We start from the raw sequence: 6,878 nt of genomic DNA on the forward strand, positions 1-6,878 counted from the left end.
TCATTGAAAGCGATGCTGAAGTCATGCAAAAAGAAGTTTTATAATATCAAGTATGTTTACTGTTATACTTAATAGTATTTATTTTGTTAAAAAATATGGTTGATTTTATTATCAATTTCAAGGAGTAACAAAAATATTGAATACAAATTAGTTTCCGATTTTATACTACCAGAAGCACGCAAAGTTATATCGCGAGAAAATCAAAATCTGAATTAGGATTAAATATAATATAATATACAACAACTCCCAAGACTTTTAAATTGTATGTAAAATTATGATTTTATTAAATAATATTAATTTTGTGAATCGATGACAAATCTAGTACTCACATCACAATAGCTACGGTGTTCAAAAAGGATAAGTAAGATTATAGATGCATAATGGAAAGAATGTAACGTGGAAAAATTTGTTTTATTTCTATCACTAGATTATTTAAATAAAACGATAGTAAACGGGTAAGTAGAATTTCAGAAATAATTGTAATAATCTTATTTAATTCATAACTTATAATATTAATAAGTACGTATGAATTTTATTTATTATCAGATTTATGTGTATAGTGTTGAATTCAATAAACAAAAAATATCAATATAAACGATATTATTTCACAATGTTAATATACTTATAACAATTTAACAATTGTAGAGTACCCTTTATTGAATCATCTTTAATATTATGTACTTCATGAATTCAGCATTGTCAATGACGGTAATGAGAGATATTCTGTCACATAAGAAATATTATTTTATTAAATTAAAATTTTACTAAAGCCGTTATAATTATTTTAGCTGAAAATATGCATTACACTGTTAATCGCGACAGTTTCTCTCATTATCTTCTGTGTGGACTAGGCCTAAAGTTTATACTTGGGGAAACCACAATAAAAAAAAACGCGCCACATGCAATACCTCATGCAACATTAAGATTGATATAAAATCGATTTTCAAAATGTGCTAAGGTGGTGAGGAAACTTGCAATAGATTATTATAGTTTGTAATATAAAAAATATTAACATCATATTCATAAAATGTATAGTGTTGTAAGGATTGTCGTCTATCGACATCGTACATTATTCCTTAAGTAGGGCACACGTTTTAAAATGCTGAGTGTGAGGAATGGCAATCGGGGCCGACAGCTGACCTAAGACTTTTAGGCAGCAGTTTAAGGAATATAACAATGACGATTACGTGTAGTGTAGGAGAGTGTGTGCGACACCAGGAGCAGACAGACGACCAGAAGACTCCTCAAACGATCCGTGCAGCCATACACCATCCACACTCACGGCTTGTCAATCTACCCGGATCGGTAACCTTCATTCTATTAAAGCTATTATATAATTCTAAATTATATGTTAAATATACGTTACATTTTAACAATTGTGCTTTACTTAAATAAAGGGTTACTTAGGTAACCCTGATTTAGTATATTAATATTACACACCAAGGTCGAGTCCCCAAGACCTCGTTAATCAAAACATAACTTTATAGGTTAGAAGACGCGAGAGCGCTTCTCAGGTGAAGAGGGGACGTTACAATTGGTGGAGGCGCTCGTCCCTGGAGTTCCGATTTTTAAGAAATAAATTTTTTCTGAAAAAATTTTGATTTTGAGGTACACCCCTTGTGTCGTAATATTAGTGTATTAGGTCAGGTGAATCTTATGTAGAGTCATTGTCTTTTCAAATTTCTCTTAATGACTTATAATTTTTAATGGACGATAAATTTTATATAAAACGAAATACGAATAATCAAACTGCTAAAGTAACAAACAAAAATATATTATTTTTAAACGAAAATTTCAATTCAGAAATAAATAAAATAAATTGAATAACCTTATTAGGATCAATCGAGGAGAACGACTTGGGGGATTTTTTTGAGAATTTTAAATTTGGAAAGATACCTTTTTCGACTATATTAGTTAAAAAATTTACATTGTGTACATTGTATGAGGTCAAAATTTTAAGTCAAGAAGAATTTAATAAACTATCACCCGTAGGAAAAAACCAACGGATTATGTAAGATTAATAACAGCAAACGGCTCGAAATTAAAACTGCTTGGTATTGCTAATATTACTGTAATTTTTAATAATATTGAATTTCTATTTAAATATATAATAGTCGAGAATTTAGTAGGACCTAGCTTGTTAGGCACGGACTTCTTGAAATTATATAAAGCAAAAATAAATTTTGTCGATAAGCAAATAATTTTAACTGGTAATTAAAGTAAAGTAGTTTTAAACTTTGGTAAGGAAAGCAATACAATTTTAAATAATACTGAAGTAAAATGTGAAGGAAAAACTGATAAAATTGTCACGGTTGACAGTAATGACAATAAAATTGAAACTGAAAAAAGGAGAAATTTATTAGTTATTCAGCGGAGGTTACATCTTATTGCTAGGGGTAGTCGTAAGTTAACTGAGGTTCCTGGAGACGGATTTTGTGGTATTTATGCGTTGACAGCAAATGTTTGCACATAAAGAAATTTATGTAACAGCGGAAACAATAGCTCATTTATTGGGATTAAATTTACTTGAAAACCCAATCTGGCTAAAGGGCGAGGACTTATCAGCGGTATCTGATTTTTATAATTTTAATTTATTAATTATATGTCCAAATTTTGAAAATTCTAAAAATATAGTAGGTCTAGCATTTTATAAGCCGGGTAGAAAATTGCTGGTAGTTTTTTTTGAAAATACTCATTGGACACCAGAATGTTACGATAAAAATAATCCAAATTTAAATGTAAGTCGCGTTCTTTCATGCACGATTTTCGTTCACTGCATACTTCTCGTGCCTTATTACAAGAAAGAAAAATGTTAGAAGCAATTGGAAATGCACCTGAAACGTGGAAAAAAGGCGAGAACGATCGTGAGAGGGCTAATTGTCCATTAACCAAAGTGCGAGAAATAAAATACATTTCATTAGATTTAAATGATTCAAATAGTAATAGCAAAGCTACAAAGCCGTACACTACATTTAAAAAATCGAGCGTAAATTACCTGATGATGAAATTAATAATAAAATACATTTTGACATTAATCCAAATTTAAACATAATACAAAAAGAAAAATTATTATCTTTTGTTACAAAAATATGAATCAGTTTTTTTCAAAAAAATAAATGGGACTTAGAAGAGTCAAAAACCGACCAATTGAAATTTATTTAACTAAAGACACGTCAATAAATTTCCCAAATTTTAAACTAAGTAAGTTTGAAAGGGATGAAATAGAGATACAACGCAAGAAATGCTCAAGGCGGGTATAATCGAGTCTTCAAATTCGCCATACTCGTTCCCAATTTTTTTAGTGTCAAAAGGCTTACCTCAGGGTTCAAAAAAGAGAAAATCTATAGCACAATACAGAATGGTATTAGACTACAGAAAATTAAATAATATAACTGTAAAAGAATCCTTTCCCTTTCCTGTAATTCAAAGCATATACGACTGTTTAGCAGGAAACAAATTTTTTTCATGTTTAGACGCTATGTCAGGATTCCACCAACTTAAATTAAGCAAAAAAGCTAGGGAACTGACAGCATTTTGTACTACAACTGGAAAGTATCAATTTAAACGTATGCCAATGGGAATTTGTAACGGTCCGAGTAAATATCAAGAGGCTATGAATAAAATTATGACAAATTTAAATTATAAAATTAATGTAAATTATATCGACGATTGCACGTGTTTTGGGAAAAGCTTTGACGAACACTTAATTTCATTAGAATTAACATTAGAAAGATTTAAACGAATTAATTTAAAATTAAAATTATCAAAATGTAAATTTGGGTACACAGAGTTAAAATTTTTAGGAAATATAATTGATAGTAAGGGTATTCGTCCTACAGATGAAGGAATTAGAGCAATTACACAAGTTGCTTCACCGACTAATATAAATCAGTTGCGTAGTTTTTTGGGATTGGCAAACTATTTTCGCCGGTACATTCCAAATTTTAGTAAAATCACTTTCCTTTTAACAGAGTTAACAAAAGGTAATTTTAAAACAAAAAAAGATAAAATAAAGTGGGGAAAAGACCACGAAAACGCTTTTAATGAACTAAAAAATAAATTAATAACACCACCAGTACTAATGCATTATGACGAAGAAGCCGACACTATTTTAGTAACAGACGCGTCTTTATTAGGTTTAGGTGTAATTTTACAGCAGAGAGATAGCGATGGTAATATTCATCCGGTGTCTTTTGGTACGAAAAAATTGACGCCAGCACAAAAAAACTATTCAGCGTTAGAACTTGAGGCGTCAGCTTTGTTCTTTGGATGCACTCATTTTAGACAGTATCTATATGGTTAATAATTTACAGTTTAGACAGACCAAAAAAATTGAGTGGGTCTCCAAAAAATAAAATCAGAATCACATGTATTAAATCGTATAAGAACAAAATTAATAGGATATGAATTTAACATAATATATAAGCAAGGTATTTTTAATAAAGCAGCAGATTTTTTATCAAGACACCAGATAGGTTTTGATAAGTCGTCAAAAATTAGTTATGATATAAATTTAGATTTAATAAATATAAATTCCACTGAAAAATTATACAATCATATTTCTCATGATGATTTTATATATAATAATGACAAAGGGGTTATATTTAATTTCGGTATTAAACAAGTGAATCAGGATTTGTATAGTAACTACTTTGATGAAACATTTAATTTAGTGCATTGCGTTTCGCAAGATTTTGATATGAGCAAAGATATTAGTCTTAATTTCAAAAACAAATATGGAGAGGTAAACGAATTACTAGCACAAAATGAAAAAATTAATCCGGTAACATATTTAGTTGAAATAGATAATAATGGTAAAAAACAAGTAGAAAAAAAACATGTTCAACAAATAAAAAAATATAGAGATCGTTCACAGGTAAAAAGTGTGTACTATTATAGTTAAAATAATAATTTATAAAATATTTTTAGTATTATAGTAGTGATATAAGATGTAAAAACGTAGTTTTTAAAACTATGCAAATAGGTAGCGTATATGGGTCAATGGGATGAATGAACGCCAAAATACATAGTCGGCATTAAATAAAATAATATGATATGTGTGCATGCATAGTAAGCATATATTTAGGTATAATATAGTATATACAATGAATACTGGATACAGTGCCTAATCAATCAACGGACAATGATATAAGTAATATCATGCTTAAAGTAATAATTTAATTAATATCATAAATAAACTTTCAAATATTAATTTTTGTACTATTTAGTCAATTAATTAGTTTCTTTCGTGAGAAAAAAAAAATTGTAAGGTACTTTGTTTACCTATTTAAGTAATAATGAATAATATAATATTGTAATAATCACTATCATTGAAAAAAAAAAAAAAATGTAATTCAGCACTTTATATCTAACTATTATGTATAATATATTTTGATTGAATAATTTAATAATTTATTATTGTATGATAATTATATAATATATTTCAAAAAAAAAAAAAAAGAAAATTAAATGAGTATGTCAAAATTAGCTTTTAAGAATAAAATTGTGTGCGATATTAATTGTGAAAAGAAAGAAAATGTTTTTGTAAATATAATAGTTTTTAAGGCGAAAGAAAGGGGTAAGTGAGGACAACCGTGGGTGTCGATATGAAGAAAGGAAAGAGGTATTCACCTACACTTTACCTACACTTACGTATCTTGATTTTTAAAGTTTTAAAAAATAAAAATAAATAAAGTTATCCCTTTGCCTTGGTGTGGTGGAGTATATATACAATTGAATGAAGTTCAGCCAAGAAAATACTGTCGGAGGTGGTTGGAGTACTGTTATTTCTTGCAATTGGACTTTAAAATATTACACCACTAGCTTCAACTCAGCTACTGTTGCTTCTATATCCCAAATCTGGGTTCCAGATTTAAATGGACAAGGGGTACATGTAACGATTGTCATCTATCGACATCGTACATTATTCCTTAAGTAGGGCACACGTTGTTAAAATGCTGAGTGTGAGGAAGGGCAAGCGGGGCCGACTGCTGACCTAAGGCTTTTAGGCAGCAGTTTAAGGTATATAACAATGACGAATACGTGTAGTGTAGGAGAGTGTGTGCGACACCATGAGCAGACAGACGACCAGAAGACTCCTCAAACGATCCGTGCAGCCATCCACCATCCACACTCACGGCTTGTCGATCTACTCGGATCAGTAACCTTCATTCTATTATATAATTCTAAATTATCTGTTAAATATACGTTACATTTTAAAAATTGTGCTTTACTTAAATAAGGAAACCCTGATCTAGTATATTAATATTACATACCGATTAGACGCGAGAGCGCTTCGCAGGTGAAGAGGGGACGTTACACTGTGTATTGATTTTTAATTAAGAAATCAATGAAAAAAAAATCAAATTCGTGTCATAATCTTAACGCTATTTACAGTTTAAAAAACGCTGGTTTATAATGTGTTGGACAAACATTAACTTTATTAAACCTGGCTGCGATGGCGATTGAGTTGAGTCCGCCGCACTCTTGATGCAACCGAGAACCAAAGTATCTCCCGAAAAATGCTCATCTCCAATTCTATTAGCAAAATATGCCGGTCCGCAGATGAAGCTTATGATTGCTATAGTCAATGCAGCAGTTATGGTACTAATCACTGAATATAAGATCGCGGTACTTCATCTACTGTGTCGAAGAAAATATTGCTTGTTCCTTTTTAGGGAACAGGCCATTGCCCAATTTTTCAGCGAATGTTGTTTTAGGGTTGATGTTAAAGGTGGTAGGTGTAGGTTGAGACTGTTGTTTTTGTTGACTGGATGATGATAAATTATTGTTGATCGTATTGGTTGAGATCTTTTTGAGGCGGTACTTAGTTGTTTGGTAGAAGTTATTCTATTAGGTGAGGAGGGGGGTTTGGGTGA

The sequence above is a fragment of the Melanaphis sacchari genome, unplaced genomic scaffold (assembly GCF_002803265.2).
Source record: "Melanaphis sacchari strain LSU unplaced genomic scaffold, SCAv2.0 Contig158_pilon_pilon, whole genome shotgun sequence".
NCBI classification, from domain to species: Eukaryota; Metazoa; Arthropoda; class Insecta; order Hemiptera; family Aphididae; genus Melanaphis; species Melanaphis sacchari.